Source organism: Triturus cristatus, chromosome 2_2 (genome assembly GCF_964204655.1).
Source record: "Triturus cristatus chromosome 2_2, aTriCri1.1, whole genome shotgun sequence".
NCBI lineage: Eukaryota > Metazoa > Chordata > Amphibia > Caudata > Salamandridae > Triturus > Triturus cristatus.
Window position 1 is genome coordinate 242,258,992 of NC_140582.1, and position 20,190 is coordinate 242,279,181.

Consider the following 20,190-nt stretch of genomic DNA (forward strand, 5'->3'; position numbering starts at 1 on the left):
TTGTATTTGTACTGTGTAGTGTACACTTAGGAAGAAGAATAGCAAGGGAAAAAAACCCGCCGTGATGATTGCTGAGTTGTACCCCTGGGCCTACTGTACGACTAGGCCACAAGTTTGGACGCCTATGGCAAAGGCACAATGCATGCCTTCCTAAAATGGCCGCCACACACATGCCCAGCCCACCCACCACAATAACACACAAAAAGTGATTGGAAAGGACAGGAAGAGGAAGTTGTAGTGTCTGTGGAACTTAATCCCTCTCATAAAAATGTTTTCCAGACAAATAACAGCTTCTCCCTGCTCCAAACCTACAGCTCAATGACAGCCTGAGGAGTTTTTTGTGCAGAAATGCACAAAAAAGCGTTTTCGAGAAGGGTCTATGTTGCTCGCGAGATATTGTTTGCCAGATTGCAAAAGCTGCGTGTTCGGGATCGCGAACTGTACAAAAAGGCTTTCTCGCGTGCGCGAACACGCATATTGCGAGCGCAAAAATGACGAAAACTGTAAGTCCGCGTTGTCGCGCTGTGCAGAGTTACTGAAAGTTCGCGAGCTGAATCCCTTGCCTTACATGCAGGCCAAAATAGCCCAATTTGTTTAGCACACACCCAAAAAATGCTATTGCACCCCAAACACACCTTTTGCAACAAAATCCAAAGCCATCCATGGAGTAAAGGAAAATCACCAGACAACACCAACTGTACATGTAAAATCACGCACCACAGCTTGGAGGCTGACTACCTCTGGGCCTAGTGGAAGACTACTAGGCCACAAGCTTGGAACCGGATGGCAAAAGCAAGCACACTGCTTGGATGGCTTCACAAAATGGCCGCCACACACCCACAACAACCACAAGAAATGGGAGACAGTCAATGGACGCCTATGGCAAAGGCACAATGCATGCCTTCCTAAAATGGCCGCCACACACATGCTCAGCCCCCCCACCACAATAACACACAAAAAGTGATTGGAAAGGACAGGAAGAGGAAGTTGTAGTGTCTGTGGAACTTAATCCCTCTCATAAAAATGTTTTCCAGACAAATAACAGCTTCTCCCTGCTCCAAACCTACAGCTCAATGACAGCCTGAGGAGTTTTTTGTGCAGAAATGCACAAAAAAGCGTTTTCGAGAAAGGTCTATGTTGCTCGCGAGATATTGTTTGCCAGATTGCAAAAGCTGCGTGTTCGGGATCGCGAACTGTACAAAAAGGCTTTCTCGCGTGCGCGAACACGCATATTGCGAGCGCAAAAATGACGAAAACTGTAAGTCCGCGTTGTCGCGCTGTGCAGAGTTACCGAAAGTTCGCGAGCTGAATCCCTTGCCTTACATGCAGGCCAAAATAGCCCAATTTGTTTAGCACACACCCAAAAAATGCTATTGCACCCCAAACACACCTTTTGCAACAAAATCCAAAGCCATCCATGGAGTAAAGGAAAATCACCAGACAACACCAACTGTACATGTAAAATCACGCACCACAGCTTGGAGGCTGACTACCTCTGGGCCTAGTGGAAGACTACTAGGCCACAAGCTTGGAACCGGATGGCAAAAGCAAGCACACTGCTTGGATGGCTTCACAAAATGGCCGCCACACACCCACAACAACCACAAGAAATGGGAGACAGTCAATGGACGCCTATGGCAAAGGCACAATGCATGCCTTCCTAAAATGGCCGCCACACACATGCTCAGCCCCCCCACCACAATAACACACAAAAAGTGATTGGAAAGGACAGGAAGAGGAAGTTGTAGTGTCTGTGGAACTTAATCCCTCTCATAAAAATGTTTTCCAGACAAATAACAGCTTCTCCCCGCTCCAAACCTACAGCTCAATGACAGCCTGAGGAGTTTTTTGTGCAGAAATGCACAAAAAAGCGTTTTCGAGAAGGGTCTATGTTGCTCGCGAGATATTGTTTGCCAGATTGCAAAAGCTGCGTGTTCGGGATCGCGAACTGTACAAAAAGGCTTTCTCGCGTGCGCGAACACGCATATTGCGAGCGCAAAAATGACGAAAACTGTAAGTCCGCGTTGTCGCGCTGTGCAGAGTTACCGAAAGTTCGCGAGCTGAATCCCTTGCCTTACATGCAGGCCAAAATAGCCCAATTTGTTTAGCACACACCCAAAAAATGCTATTGCACCCCAAACACACCTTTTGCAACAAAATCCAAAGCCATCCATGGAGTAAAGGAAAATCACCAGACAACACCAACTGTACATGTAAAATCACGCACCACAGCTTGGAGGCTGACTACCTCTGGGCCTAGTGGAAGACTACTAGGCCACAAGCACACACATCCAACAAAGGTAAATCACACACACACACCAACAGTGAAATACACCACAGCCACGTTTAGCATTTCAATCCTATGCCATCCATGCCCTACATGATGTAGAAATTCTACAGACACCACAAAACATGGACCCATGGGTACCCTACTGGCTGAAATTGCAGAGAAAAACAACTAGGCCCATATTGAAAGTAGTACAGGCCACCCACCACAACAATAATTTTTAAAAACAATAAAAATCCCAGAAAAATGTAGGTACAAACAAGCCCCAATGAAACAAACACACCAATTCTCCAACTTACTTGTCGTAAATTAAATCTCAAATCAAAAATTCCTCAAATAAATCCAAAAAAATGGTATGATGCAGCAGACAGACACAAAAAGTGATCCTTCCAGCTCCAAATCCAAATGAAAGTGAACAACACATGCACAAAGCACGTGGGAGGAGCCTGCTGGACAGGAACAGGAAGTTGTAGTGTCAGGGGCACTTCCTTCCTCTTGAAAAAAAGTGTTAAAAAAATTAAAGGACATCCGTTCGGACGGCGCGTACAGGCTGTTCTGGATCTGATTCGTAGGGTTTTTTACCCGTGCGGTCTTTTGTACGATTCGTACGGAAATGGGCTTTCTGTACGAATCGTACTTCCTCGGTTGTACGGACAGTTTACCGGGTACGATTCGTACGGAGAAAACGCTCCGTACGACGATTCGTAGGGCCTTTTTACTAGATCGGAATCGGCACCCAAGTATTATTTATTTTGGTCTGTGTTGCTGTATGAGAGTGGTGTACCTAAACCTGATCTCAAATTCATGAGTTAGCTGTCAATTAATGGTCCTCATTTGACAGTTAACGTGCTGTTTTGGCCACCCTAATTTCCATACACGGCGGAGAAACATTTATCAGAGGATCATTGCCTCCGAGGTAAATGGAAATGCTGCAGATTGTCAAATTGTAATGGGCCCAGTACGTTTAGAGTAGTAAGGATGATAAAAGAGTACAATGAACATTTTCACACATTTGCACTACAATATTATTTAGAGTATTGGCATCTGAACGTTTTAACTAAAAATAACACTTGGCAGTAGCGCCCTACCTGCTGATTCAATGAACCAATAGAACCAAACGCCAAGCGTACCTGTCTCGGAGAAGTGCTCCAGGATAGGCTGAAGACTTACCAATATACCTTCAATTGGCGTTTGTCCAGTATCATGACCACAAAGAGCCTCCGTGCCATAGTTCAAGTTGGCAGGAAGTTTGACATCATTACTTTCAGTATTGTATCACGTGTTGCACCCTTCAACCTTTTAAAAAAGGGCATTAAAGGCTGTAATTAAGGTGCAGCTCTTGAAGGTGATTGCTTGCAGCTGTTGATTGAAAGTTCCCTTCTCGTCCAGCAGATCTCCCAAGTACTTATATTCTTTTAATATCTCTAGATTATGCATACATAGGTGCTAGCGTCAATTCTTCTTGACTGCCTTACTAACTGTCATGACATTCATTTTGTTTTTGTTGATACCTAAATCGTTTTGTGTTACATACAGTTATAAGGTGCTTATTAGCCTTCGCAGGCCTACTTTGGTTTAACTTCACAGGACCTCATCATCTGTATAAAGTAAATGATTCAGTGCAAACATTCTGAGATAAGGAACATGGCTGTTAATTGGGTCAAGAGCTAGGGTACGAGCGATCATAAAGAGATTGCAATGATAAGGCACCATCACGCACCCCATGTTTTAGACCTTGAAGCGTGTACTTTTTTCTTGACAGAAGAGAGCAGTTTCTCACTTAGATCCACACCCAGGAGCAGCTGTGGTGTTGCTCTATCATTCTTAGAAGGTGAAGAGGGATGCTCAAGGACCTCAGCTTCCTCTAGAGCTTTGCTCAGTTTATCCTGTCAAAGCATGCTTTATAGTCAAATAAGAGATGGACTGTATGGAGCTGCTTTTCCATCTGGTCAAATGAAGTTGACAAACCCAAAATATTTGTGAGCGTGCCCAAACCCCTTCTGAAACCAGTTCGAATTGATGTAAATATTCTTTAGTACAAACGTTATAAAGTATTTTGCTTCATTATCTAGTCTGGTGATAAGGCAAAAGTTTTCTGGTAGGGTCTTATAATCCCCTTTATTAATTGGAGAAGTGACTGCGCCCACCACGATTTCCAGTGAGTAGTACATTAGAATAAAGAGATGCCAACTTTCCAGCCCAGTACCGAGGGTTCGTTTTATATACAACCTGGGGTATCCAATTTGCGCCCAAGGGCACCGTCTCTCCTTCTTGTTTTGATTAGCCTTAAGATTTCTTGTTGAGTGGTGCATCCTTCTTTTGTGTTGGGGGCAGTAAGAAAGATTGTGGCTAAAGAGGCTGCATATTGTGGTGAAGAGATTTCTATAATATATAATTGTTTTAATTTGCATATGTAATAATTATTATTTATAATACACTTTTAATACAAAACATTAGTGCCATGCATGTCAAAACTATTATTTTTTACTAAAATTGTATTTCCCTGCAGAAATGGTTGAACAAGATATAGTACTGCATTGTACTGTACTGGTAAAGAGTCATATTATCGATGTTTAAATCTCGGCATGCCATAATATCGATGTTTAAATCTCGATGTGACACAATATCGACCTGCAAGAATTCCGTCGACCAGAATATCGACATGCAGGTAAGAAATATTGTTTTTTTAATATCGAAGTTAGTGATATCGTTAGTCAAAATATCGTTATTAATGATATCGAAATATATTTTAGTGTTCTGTATTTTAGTATATGTGTTAAAAGTATAATTTATTTTTCAAATGTATGTTTGAAATTTTTAGAACTAATTCATTGTATGTTAAGTAATTTTTGCGTATTTTAGTTCCGTAGCAGGTTGTGGGTGTATAGGGAAATAGGGTGGGAAGTAATTTAATTATAATATATTTAATAATACATTTTTAGAAATTATAAATTTTTAAAGAAATTAAATATTGCGTTTTAGTTCCTTAGTGGGTTGTGGGTTTATAGGGAAATAGGGTGGGAAGTAATTTAATTAAAATTGAATAATTAATAATGTTATTTAATTAATATTTTTGTATTTCATAATTTCTATTGTTAAATGTGTTAATTAATTTGTTATTAATTAGTTATGATTTGGTTATTAATTATTAAAAATTAATTGGTAAATATGTTAATAGTGTCATTCTTTTAGGAGCGGGTTGCAGGTTGTGGGCTTATAGGGGAGTAGGGTGGGAAGTAATTTAATTATAATTAAGTCATTAATAATTAGTTAATTAATTAGTATTTATGTATTTAATATTTTATGTTGTTAATTGTGTTAAATATGTTATTAATTAGTTAATAATCGGATATTAATTATTAATAATTAATTGGTAAATATCTTATTTGTGTTATTTTTTTAAGAGCGGTTGTGTATTTGGAGGTGAATAGTGTGGCAAGTAATTTCAAAATTAACCCCTTCCATGCTGCGCAAATTCCGCCGCTGTGCTGACGGAATCTTGCGCGGGCGTGGTCATGACGGAACGGTTCCGTCATGAGCACAGCTCAACCGTGGCTCATGACGGAACCATTCCGTCATGAGCACCGAAGGGGTTAATATACATTTAAATTTTTTCAGATAATATTTATTTTTCTGTTATTTTATAGTCCTAATAGTATGAATTAAATTATTACTCCTGGTTTTTAATGTTATTGTTTAGTGTTATTAGGTAATTAATTAATTGTTAAGCAATTATATTAATTGTGTCATCTTTTACAATAGTGATGGTGTTATTCATAGGGGTATTTGGTGAGAGGTAAACAAAAAAAAAATTATTTAAGTATTTGTTAATTAATGTTTGTTATTGGAGTGGGAATAGTAAATTATTCACACCCGCTATCCAACACTTTCCCTATTTTTGCAATTGTTGGAGTGGGAATAGTAATTGTATCCCCACCACTATCCTACACGTTCCCTACTGTTGCACTCTGTGGAGTGGGAATAGTAAATTATTCCCCTCTGCTATCCAACACTTTCCCTACTGTTGCATTTGTTGGAGTGGGAATAGTAATTTTATTCCCTATGCTATCCAACACTTTCCCTACTGTTGCACTCTGTGGAGTGGGAATAGTAAATTATTCCCCTCCGCTATCCAGCATTTTCCCTATTTTTGCACTTGCTTCAGTGGGAATAGTAAATTATTCCCCTCTGCTATCCAACACTTTTCCTACTGTTGCAATTGTTGGAGTGGGAATAGTAATTTGATCCCCTACGCTATCCAACACTTTTCTTACTGTTAAACTGTGTGGAGTGGGAATAGTCAATTATTCCCCTCCGCTATCCAACACTTTACCTACTGTTGCACTTGCTGGAGTGGAAATAGTAAATTATTCCCCGCCTCTAGCCAACACTTTCCCTACTGTTGCACTTGCTGGAGTGGGAATAGTAAATTATTTCTCTCCGCTTTCCAACACTTTCCCTACTGTTACACTTGCTGGAGTGGGGATAGTAAATTATTTCTCTCCGCTATCCAACACTTTCCCTACTGTTGCACTACTTGGAGTGGGAATAGTAATTGTATGCCCTACGCTGACCCATATTTTCCCTACTGTTTTAATTAATGTAGTGTAAAATGTTGTTTTAAAGATAAATATTTATTTTAATATTTTATTATATCATATATATAATTTATTTTTATATTTATCTTATAGGTTTATGTATATATATATAGATGTATTTATACATTTTGTTATGTTTGAATCATTTTCTAATTTACTAAAATAATTCTTTATTAATAGCATTAAGTAAATATATATATGTATGTCTAATATATTTTTATATTACATTTATTATTTATAATTTTTAACATTTTTAAATAATTCTAACTGTTTTTACTAATTATATTTATTCATTTATTTTATATTATTTTTAAGACATTTAAAAAAAACGATATTTGGAAGAACGATATTTTAAACAACGATATTTTGGTTTCAATATTTTTGTACTTACCTTTGTAGAGATAGGATGTCAATATTTTGTCCATCGATATTCTCGACAAGATATTCTGGTAGGTCAATATTGTTGTCGTCAATGTTATGTCAATGATCCTACTGTACTGTATTGTGGCAGCTATAATGTGTTTCATACTTCTGATGTGGTAATGAAGCGCTCCAATTAGCATAATGTCTTTAAGAGCCCTTTTAGGATACCTGCTTCTAGTAAGACTTCTGTGTGAGGTACTGGGTAAGTGTAGGCAGTTTGGGAACATTCTACAAACCGGACGTTACAGCTTCTGTGTGCATAAGCATCATATGTTGAGGAATGGGATGCAAATAGAAGCAGTTGAGATTGTGGTGCCTTAGATGTCACTTCAGGGTGGGTATTGTTCTATATGTTGATCTATTATAATCATCTGACACATTTAAGCAAGCCACAATGAAGTATCAAACACAGTTATGTGATTTGGTTATATCATGTTGTTGCAGATGCAAAGCGAAAAATGTTGTTCGTTCACTTTGTATGTTATGATTTATGATTAAGTATGGAGCAGCATAGATGTTATCCCATCCTAAGATGCTGTAGAAGTGCAGCATAATCATGCATAGTCAGCACTTAGATATATTCTGTGTGATTAAATATTACTAAGAAAATGTAGGGTATTGCATATTTAAACTACTCCACGTGAAAATTAATGAGACCTATAACTGTGTGCAAAGAAGCTTGACTAATAAAGGTCTTTGTAACATTTATATATTAATATTTTAGGAGAAGTTAACATTTAGACGCGTCTCATTGTTAAGTTAGTAAAACAGAATGTGCATGTATAGACTAATGTTTAAACATTTAAGAAATTATGTTCATGTTGGTGCATTTGAAATGACGTTTTTGTAATACTTTGCAATTTATTCATGCATTAAAAGCTGCATTTGCTATATGTGTAGACATGTACACGTAATTGTAACCCTGTGCACTGTTAAATTGACATAAGTTTGAGCCTCAAGAACCGACCCAGTAGAAGCTCATGCTTAAATCTAACATGTAATTTATATTTAAACTTTAATGTATTTGTTTGTATTTTTTTTTCCACCTCAGGTAATGACAAAGCCCTATTAGGTAGAAAAGAAGGGTTTTTGTTTTAGTTCGACAGCAATGTATGAGAAGATGGATTTTGGCAAGGAGAAACGCGTTAACGGACAAGGAGGCGTGTTTTTTAGAGGAGGCGTAAAATAGCCAAGTACGAATGAAGTAGCAATTTATCAATGTGGGAAAGGTGGTGCCAGTAACCAATTTGTGCTGGAATCATGGAAAGTTACTGGAGGAGCACGTGACTTACCTTGAGTGCAACTAAGGTATTATTCTATAGCATGGTGAAGGTCAGAGAGACATCTTAGGACTTTATGAGGTACACACCTCTGCTTCTGTTTCTGCTTTCAGTTGATTCATGCTACTTGATCCTTGGTTAGAGTTTCTTCTACTGAAGACTGACAGCTGACACCTTTCCATTTCACCTTTATTCAATGATTCCTAGTTTAGGGTTTTCCCTTTTAAGGCAGTGTAGGCAGAAATAGCATGCTCATGCTTCCCTTTGAAATCATTTGATGAAATGTAATGCTCCATTCTTTTTCCTGATTACTCCCATTGTCATTATAGAACCAGTTATCTACTTTTTGTTATATAGGGTACACCTCTGTAGAAGATTTGGTCTCCTTTTGTTCATTATGTATTTCCATATGATAATTCTGAGGTTGATGTATATTGATCTGTTTCAAAAGTTATTATTAAATCTTACTAATTCTTAGAAAGAGTTGTCGAGTGGATTATTGTGTGACCAAATTGGTTGCACTGTATTGAGATTTAATTTAGATTGTTTTCTCCCTCTCACCTCTCAAGCTGCTGAAAAGACCATCTGGTTGAGTAGGGTTGTTTGAGTGGGCCCAGCTCTCTCTGGTATATATGTAGATTTACATGGTTGTTGTGGAGTACTGCTATTACATACACCTGCTTTTTCTATGATGTTAGCAAGCGCTTTGTTGCCATGTTTGGCACCTTTAGATCCAGTCAGTGATGCTTCCATCTTGTTGGACTGTGATTGGACAACTGAAAAAACGATTCTAAAAATGCTTCTGAAAGATATTTTCAATTAATATTTAAGGCAAATGTTTCTAGATGCTGCCAGAAAGTATTGATTAGGGATCTATAAATAACATCCCCTTATATAAGTGTGAGTGAATACCAGTAACATTTTTCTTGAAAAATATTTCTGAAAGATCTTGAGACATACTCAATAACAAGTCCCCTGCTGCTCATTACCTAAGGGGCTCAAGAAATATATAAACAAACCACTCTTCAGGAAATAGAGAAGAAAGAGGAACAGACATTCACACAGAAAATGAGAGGAAGACATCCATGAGACCATGGTTTGCTGTATTTGATTTACTTGAATGCTGCGACTCCACCCCAGTCCCTGGGATACCTATTAAGGAGAATCACCTCTTTCATAGCACCAAGGTCATGGCTATGAGACAGGTAGTTGGCACGGCCATTGTAAACAGTAAGAGTACAGTGGAGCTGTTAGGAACATTATTGCAGATTGGAAGATTAGTTTTTTTCTGGATAAAGTAAAGAAAGTGCCCTGTCAGTCTCTGAAGGCTTACTGCAGAGTAATGTCTTCTCTTGCAGATGCCAAGATGTATAGTTTGTCATCATATCAGGTAAAGATATTGGGGATCATACTCTCTGCAGATATGCATGGGATCATAGACACAGTTATACATTGTGGGCATCTTCTACTCTCTTTAGAATAGTCATATTGACATTATGACCAGCCAAAATGTCTATATTTCCTTCATTCTTAGTGCCTGTGAGAAGTTGGCCTGGTATATGCTGTCCACTAATTAAAGTGGGCACCGTGCACCAATCCACACAACCATTATGATGTATGAGTTCAAAGATAACCTTTAGAAAGCTATCCAAGTGGTAGCTGTGGAGAGCAGCTTTCAGGCTTGGGTGCCGATTACGATCCGGTAAAAAAATTCCCCGTACGACTCGTATCCGGTCTTTTTACCGTACGAATCGTACAAGTGCCGTACAAACCGCCAATCACGATTCGCATGGTAAAAAGTCCATACTAACCGCATTGGGAATTATTCCCCACACGTCCTCGGGTCGGAAAATGTGTCCGACACATCCTCGTACGATTTACCGTACAAATGTGAAAAGTGAAGTCCGACCGAGGAGTCACGATCCATCCCGTGCATCCGATGTTACAACCGTATGGAAAAAACACCGTCTGCACCGAACTCCCATAGCAACCATGGAGACATGTGCCCGCATACGCGCCCAACACTCCCCCCAGCCCCCTAGCGTCCGAGACGTACCCCCCGTGTACGTGTCGTACCCCCCGTGTATGTACACCTGTGTACGTGTCCTACCCCCGTGTATGTACACCCTTGTACGTGTCATACCCCCGTGTATGTACACCCGTGTACGTGTCGTACCCCCCGTGTATGTACACCCGTGTACGTGTCCTACCCCCGTGTATATACACCCGTGTACGTGTTGTACCCCCCGTGTATGTACACCCCTGTACGTGTCCTACCCCCGTGTATGTACACCCGTGTACGTGTCCTACCCCTGTGTATGTACACCCGTGTACGTGTCCTACCCCTGTGTATGTACACCCCTGTACGTGTCGTACCCCCCGTTTATGTACACCCGTGTACGTGTTGTACCCCCGTGTATGTACACCCGTGTACGTGTCCTACCCCCGTGTATGTACACCCGTGTACGTGTCCTACCCCCGTGTATGTACACCCGTGTACGTGTCGTACCCCCGTGTATGTACACCCCTGTACGTGTCGTACCCCCATGTATGTACACCCCTGTACGTGTCATACCCCCCGTGTATGTACACCCCTGTACGTGTCGTACCCCCCGTGTATGTACACCCATGTACGTGTCGTACCCCCCGTGTATGTACACCCATGTACGTGTCCTACCCCCGCCCTTGTATGTACACCCGTGTACGTGTCCTACCCCCGTGTATGTACACCCGTGTACGTGTCGTACCCCCCGTGTATGTACACCCCTGTACGTGTCCTACCACCCGTGTATGTATACCCCTGTACGTGTCGTACCCCCGTGTATGTACACCCCTGTATGTGTCGTACCCCCGTGTATGTACACCCCTGTACGTGTCGTACCCCCCCTGTATGTACACCCATGTACGTGTCCTACCCCCGTGTATGTACACCCCTGTACGTGTCATACCCTCCCGTGTATGTACACCCCTGTACGTGTCGTACCCCCACCCGTGTATGTGCACCCGTGTACGTCAGAGTCGCACCCCCACCACAACCTCCTAAGTACGGAGTGCACCCCAGGCCCCAACATCACAACCGCATGTACGAGTCGTACCAAGCCAGACACAAGGACAGCACTTTACAACCAAATGGCCCATGTACACACCGTACACACGCTAAAAACGCACGTACACAACCAGGACAAAACAAAACAACACAAGAATACACCATTCGAATTGCACAAAGCCACTAAACATGTCCAACAACCACGAAAACAACACATTCACTGACCTGCAACTGCCAAAAACAAACAGAGGCCCAAAACACCACCACTCCTTATAACACACCCACCCAAACTTCAAACACAGCCACACCCACCAATGGACCAATAAAAAGGGCCCACACACACAAACCATGAGCCTTTGCACCAGACTCACTGCTGCCAGACCCCACAGACAACCTACAGCACCATACTACAAGCTTCACCACACCTTACACTTGCACACCTTCACACAACCACCTTCACAAACACCCCCTCATCACATTCACACACACACACACACACCTGCACAACCTCACCCACACACCCACAACCATCCACACCCCCCCATCCACCCCCACACCCCTCACCATGCCCACTAACAAGAATCCAAAGTTCACTAGCCGAGAGTTGGAGGTCCTTGTCGATGAAATCCTCAGAGTCGAGCCACACCTCTTTGGAACATTGGTCAGACAGACCAGCATGTCAGAAAAAACAGCCATGTGGCAGACCATCGTCGATGCTGTGAATGCTGTTGAGGACACCAGAAGGAACAAGCAGGAATGCCAAGCCAGGTGGTACGATCTGCGGAGGAGGGTCCGAGCCAAGATGACGGACGAACACAACCAGGCCAACGTCACTGGAGGAGGGCCGTCCCGCAGATCCGTACACTACCATCCCTGGGAGGAGAGGGTGATGGCCATACTGCCGGTGGAGGCAGTCGAAGGATTAGGAGGACTCCCAGACCCGGGTGAGTACACAAACAACGCACCTCACATGGGGGGAACGTCATCCACAACCAAACCCACAAACAGGCACGCAACCACCCCAAGCTATCGCATGACTCAACCACACTCCATGAACACGCACATGCCACTGGCGCCACCATGCCCCAGGCCACAGAAGACACCAACACATGACACGATAAGCCAGATGGCGGGAGGGTGGGCCCCAAAAATCACATAGTGCAACTCAGAAGCAGACAACAATGCCCTCTGGCCATATGGCCTAGGTCACAGCCAGACTAACACTGTGTCCCCACACAGGAAAGACTCGCCAGCAAATGGCGGACGCCTTGCATTAACACATGGGGTGAAGGCACGTTTTTGCACATGACAGCAGCTAATGAACAGCCAACACTGTGAAAGAGTGGCAGCACACACCACCACTGCAGCAGCGCAGACACACACACTACACTCAATGGGTGCCTGGAGATCAGAAACAAACTCACAGCAACAAGCCAAGGGCCATTCAAAGATCTGCTAACAGTGTGTGCCCAGGAAGCTGGGCTTAGGTGACAGAGGGTGACACACAGAGGGAGGGAGAGGGGGACAGAGAGGGAGGGAGACACGGGAAGACGGACAGAGGGAGGAGGCTGACACACAGAGGGAGGGACAGGGGTACACAGAGGGAGGGAGAGGGGGACAGAGAGGGAGGGAGACACAGGGAGACGGACAGAGGGAGGAGGCTGACACACAGAGGGAGGGACAGGGGGACACAGAGGGAGGGAGAGGGGGACAGAGAGGGAGGGAGACACAGGGAGACGGACAGAGGGAGGAGGCTGACACACAGAGGGAGGGACAGGGGGACAGAGAGGGAGGGAGACACAGGGAGACGGACAGAGGGAGGAGGCTGACACACAGAGGGAGGGACAGGGGGACACAGAGGGAGGGAGACACAGGGAGACAGACAGAGGGAGGAGGCTGACACACAGAGGGAGGGAAAGGGGGACAGAGAGGGAGGGAGAGGGGGACAGAGAGGGAGGGAGACACAGGGAGACAGACAGAGGGAGGAGGCTGACACACAGAGGGAGGGACAGGGGGACACAGAGGAAGGGAGACACAGGGAGACGGACAGAGGGAGGAGGCTGACACACAGAGGGAGGGACAGGGGGACACAGAGGGAGGGAGACACAGGGAGACGGACAGAGGGAGGAGGCTGACACACAGAGGGAGGGAAAGGGGGACAGAGAGGGAGGGAGAGGGGGACAGAGAGGGAGGGAGACACAGGGAGAACAAATCAGCCTTGTGGTGTGTGGGAATGTCTGCTCGTCAGCAGGTGGACTGCGTGCATGTAGACAAGGGTGGCCAGTGCCAGAACCCCCCCTCTTCTCCATGGCAAAACACAGGGCCATGTCACAACCTGTGCACGAGCACAACAACAGCTACCTGCATTATATAAGTGTGTGGATCCACTCCATGTGCACATGTACAGTGCTACACGGAAGGCGCCAATGCATGGCTCGCCACACCTGCCCACTCCACTGCTGACTGCAGTCACACTTGACGCAGCAAGTAAGACTGTGACACACATAGTTAAATGCGCCAAAGTGGTGCCCAAGGGACACACCCATGCACAAGTGCACTGTGAGTGGAATGCAAGACAGATCCTAATTCCAAGAGGAAATGTGCCAACTTTGAAACTGATGAAACATGGATGTTGCATGGACCAAAATTAACATTGTCTCTCTCACACACAGGTCAACCTCGTGGTTCACCCCCCAACACTGGGGGGGAAGACTCACAGGACCCGGCTCTGCGGGAGGCCGATCCCACCGGCAGCGACGACTCTCACCACTCTGTGGACGACCCCGACCAACCTGGCCCCTCTGGTGTCCAACGACCTGCAGCACCTGCGTCAGGTACAACGGGGCCAACCACCACCCCCACTCCTGCCACATCCCAGGAGACACCCAGGATCCCTGCCCCACCACAACAAAGCAGCCAGGCTGGCCAGGAGGGACACGGTGTCCCGGGCACCCAGGAGGAGGCAGGCGACAACGCCAATGCCACCCCTCAGGGGTCCCGGAGACCCGATGTGCCCACAAGGGCAGGCCAGGTGCAAGTGGGCAGGGGTGGTGGGAGTGGAGGACGGCGGAGGCGCCAGCCTGACCAGTTGGCTGGGGAACCGGTATATTCCCATGTCCGTAACATCCTGGACACATACCGGCAGGACACCACGGGCATGGCCCAGGTTGTGTCCACCCTCAATGAGATGAAGGGGACCCTCGATGAGATAAAGACCCAGCAGGCCCAGCAACATGCCTGTCTACTGCAACACCAACGGAGGATGGAGGACAGACAGGCTGAGCTTGTGACGGTGTTCCAGGGGATTCACAATACACGCAGTCGGATGGCCGACAACATGGGCAACCCTCCCTGTGCCAGAAGGCGTAGAACATCACCACCCACAGGGAGGGATCAGGAGGAGGAGGAAACATCCGATGGAGCATCCCAAACATCGTCACGGCCTGCTTCTGAGGGTCCCCGCAGGAGGCCGGGTCATCCACGGAAAGGACCGTGAGGGTCGGCGCTACATCACCATCTCCCAGGACACCTGGCCTGGCAGCTGGCCCACTGGAGCAACAGCATAACAGCATCAAGAGACATTCTCTGCCACATGGCCTTGCTGGTCACTGTCTGACCAATGTTGACAAAGACTGTGGCATGGACTCTGAGGATTTCCAATGGCAAGGACACCAACTCCCCTACTGAACTTTGGATTCCAAACTCCTGGAAAGCCCCTCACGTCATACCACCCCCACCCCCCCCCCCAAAAAAATAAAAATTCACACCATGAAGAGAAGATGCCTGCTGGTTGCATTATTACCTTACATGTGTCTTGTAAAGTCTAAACATGCCTGAGTTCTCTTTTGACTTCAACCATCCACACCCTGGGGCCTGAGTCTGGCACAGGACACACGGGTCACAGTGTATTAGGCAAGACAGACATGGAGCACCATACACACCCGTGATGGGCCCAACCAGCTGAGGGGGTGGCCGCACAACCGTGCTGACAGACACATTGAGTACAGCAACAGTCATGCGCAGAGGTCAGGGATCCTGTCCAGTGTCCTGGGGGGCACCCAGGTATGTGTAGACAGGTGGCAGAACCATGTCCTGCAAGCTTGAGTCCGGTGGATGCAGAGAATGGGGGCCTGGCCAACGTTGGATGCATGGGGATGGCACATGTCACAATACCCACACAGTCATGGACATCATGCACAATACACAGTCTCATCCCACACACACAGCTTGCATCTTGCTACTCAACACATAGACATATAGCCACTATCAGGGAAAACCATGCCAGACATGCTGGATGCACCGTGGCAACACACCAGCATTGATTGAGAAGAGGCACCTTGGAGGAATAGGGACTCCTTTATTAGTCATGTTTTCGGGATTGCAGAGGCAACTTGAAGTACACATGAACACTTCATGTGGAGTTACATGTGGGTCCAACACTGGCACCCCCCTTCTGCAGCACAAATGCGTGATAGCCATGGAACTGGCACACAATTGTCGGCTAACAGCTAAACACCCACAGCTGCTCACGGAGAGACTGCCATACACCATTGATCCGCTGATGTAGAAGTCCCACACCATGTCAAGCCAATGCAAACCGTATGTGTCCAAGGGCAGTGTTACACACATTGATGCCATCATCACAATCCACTATCCCATCACTGATGACTGTCAACAAGTCAGACCATCTATTCAGGTGTACACAGCTGCATGTCATGTGTACCATGGTGATGCAACATGGCTGCAGAGGAACCAAACATCGACAGGGCCAGTGTGCATACATCGTGAACAACTGCCACACCAAATACACCCCTGATGCATCTCTTACCCCAAGGTGACTTCCAAACGTGTCCGTGCCTGTAACGCTGAGTCAGCACACGATGACGTGTCCATGAGGAATAGCAGTGCCACAACAATGCAAGCAGCAGACGGCATGAGCAAGTACCTGGGGAAGAGAGACACACAAGAAGTCAGCCACAAAAAGCACAGCCACTTGCATGTGCATGTACTCGACACATGTATGGATGACAACATGCTAGATCACAATTATGACTGGGGAAATACAACCATCACTGCCACCATCACTCCAGTGACACACCCACACACACCTCTGACTCACGTGCCATACATGCAGGTGGAGACACACATCACAACACATGCCACACGGGGAGCAATGTGTGCACACGCAGACACTGGTACTCACCACTAAGCAAAGAAGTTGTGTATGAGCCGAGTCCGGATGTCCTCTTGCGGCTCCACATCCTCCACATCACTAGCCCCATTGCCAAGCCCTTCGTCCTCCACGGGTGAATGGTCCTCGTCATCTTGATCCAGGATGAGTGGCACAGCTTTCTCAACTGCCATGTTGTGCAGCATGCAGCAGACCATGAAGATTTTGCAGACCTTCGCAGGGGCATATGGGAGCGCGCCGCCGGTCTTGTGTAGGCACCTGAATCGGCTCTTCAGCAGGCCAAACATCCTCTCTATCACTCGCCTTGTCCGGCCATGGGCAGTGTTGTAGCAGAGCTGGGCCGGCGTGATGGAGTTGCGGAGAGGTGTGATCAGCCATGGCATGTTGGGATAGCCAGCGTCCCCTACATGGGAAGCACATGGACATCGTTAGAACTGGAGAAGCAGTCGTGCCGGTAGTCTACGCAAAATAGAGGACAGACAGACAGACTGTACCCACCAACAACACATGCTCGTTCGTTGCGCAGCTGCGTCATCATTTCAGGCACCCTGCTACGCCTCATGATGTAGGCATCGTGTGCTGATCCTGGAAAATGAGCACAGACATGTGAAATCACCATGTTGGACAGACACACCACAAGGGCATTGATGGAGTGGTAGTGCTTGCGATTCCGGTACGCTACCTCCTGTGCCTGTGGTGGTACCAAAGCAACATGTGTCCCATCTATGGACCCAATGACATGGGGCATCCCTCCCAGGGCATAGAATCCACGCTTGACCCCAGTCAACATTTCAGGGGTAGGAAAATGTATGAAGTCATCCAGGTGAATCAACATGGCCTCTAAGAAATCATGCAGCACACGGCAGAACATGCTCTGGGACATGCCACCAACATGAGCTATGGTATTTTGAAAGGTACCCGTGGCTAGAACATGTAGGGCTGCCATAACCTTCAGCTTGGGTGTCAGTGCCGTAGGATACCTGTGCAGCGGTTGCAGGTGTGGTGCCAGTCTCGCCGTCAACTCCAGAATCAACCGTTGGGGGAAGCGGTAGCACCAGATACGATCATTCTCCCGCATGGCAGCCAAGTCCGGAATTGCTCGGGGAAGAGGCGGCGCTCTGCAGTAATTTGGAAGTGACAAGGAAGAGTGAGTGCACCACAACAACAAATAATTTGTACTGAGCACATGTTAATCTGTCTATACACATATGCTACATACGGAGTCAGGTATTTGCCACATGCCCTGGACACGTATGGCTGCCAGGTGACACTCCTACCAAGAGCCAGCTACATATGGAGATTGAGAACCTCCACATGCCATGCCATGGGATTAGCTGTGTCCCAGTGCAAGTGAACAGCCAGACGCAAGACAGGAGTGACATACACCCACACATTAGCAGAAGTAGGATGCCGATTGCAGAGACTGGTAGCGGAACACTAGAGCCACAGGTCACATGACATTACACTAGGACAGCCCACACACCTTGCCATGAAGGTGCACATGTCATGACTCACCACACATTCATTGAGAGGATGCAGACATGTCCTTGTTACGCTACTCCGTGTCACATGCATACATACGCACCTCACATCCGATACCACATGTGGCATGGTGTGCGGAACAGTGTGCAATGTCAATCTACACACAGACACATGTTGGTTGCTGCAACAGCTACAGCTTTTGAGGGTGCTCCAACATCAACCTAATGGGAAACCCCCACACATAAATGACATAGTCACATCGTGCACCGTGGGTAGTGACAAGTCAGGTGTGGTAACCCCTGTACCGGGCATCAGGGGACACTTCCGTGTGTTGGTGTCCGTGCCATGCCAGTGTCGGTCATCCCAAGTGTGCAGTACGACATGCACACATGTCCAAGGAGTCAAGGGCATGCCTGGCACACATTGCACCGTCACACATTACATCTGTACACATCTCATCATACATCTGGTGCCTTCTCGACTCAGGAGTAATGTGCCACATCACAGCCTGTCACACCTGTGCCCCACACATGTAGTACTGCACAGACAATGCCTTGATGTCCATCCATGGACAAGTATGTCCGCCCTATTCCTTCCTGTGTGCTGCCTGTCACCACTGTGATGTGTGAAAACCGCCGTACTGCTGCTAAGAGGGCCTGTGTACGTTCCCATATCACTATGGGAGTGCTGCCGTATGTGTACCCATAGTGATTGTGAGCGTACAGGCATGTGTACGGTCAGTAAGTACGCATACGCGAGAACACCCATAGTGGTACTGCCCGTACACACGCCTGTACGTTCACTATCACTATGGGTGTCCTCGCGTATGCGTACTCGTACTGGTATGGCCCTACACACGCCTGTACGTTCACTATCACTATGGGTGTCCTCGCGTATGCGTACTCATAGTGATAGTGAGCGTACAGGCGTGTGTACGGGCCGTACCACTATGGGTGTCCTCGCGTATGCGTACTCGTACTGGTACGGCCCGTACACACGCCTGTACGTTCACTATCACTATGGGTGTCCTCGCGTATGCGTACTCGTAGTGATAGTGAGCGTACAGGCGTGTGTACGGGCCGTACCACTATGGGTGTCCTCGCGTATGCGTACTCGTACTGGTACGGCCCGTACACACGTCTGTACGTTCACTATCACAATGGGTGTCCTCGCGTATGCGTACTCGTAGTGATAGTGAACGTACAGGCGTGTGTACGGGCCGTACCAGTACGAGTACGCATACGCGAGGACACCCATAGTGATAGTGAACGTACAGGCGTGTGTACGGGCCGTACCACTATGGGTGTCCTCGCGTATGCGTACTCGTACTGGTACGGCCCATACACACGCCTGTACGTTCACTATCACTATGGGTGTCCTCGCGTATGCGTACTCGTATTGGTACAGCCAGTACACACGCCTGTACGCTCACTATCACTACGAGTACGCATACGCGAGGACACCCATAGTGATAGTGAACGTACGCACGCGTGTACGGGCCGTTGCTATGCATTTAGGGTGCCCTAGGGGCCCGGAACGCACCGTACCTGTGGGTGAAGCTCAATTTTACATAGGGGACACATGAGGGACAAGTATTAAGGCCTACATGCATGCTGGTTGTCATGGAGCCCAAGTTTCAAGTTTGAATTTGTTCTGGAAGGTGCACAGCAGAAGTCAGTTGGAATGAATCTACTTTGTTGCAATGTGTTTGTGGGGTTGACATCATGCTGAAGAAAAAAACACAATGAGAACCCACTGACTGTGCTAGGTTTGAAGGGATTGGAGGAAACATAGGATGCAAATGTGAGTGACCAATCACTCTGTACTCCTGTGCATGAAACAGGCCAGCAAGGCAGATATAAGGCAGCCAGGTCCCATGAGGG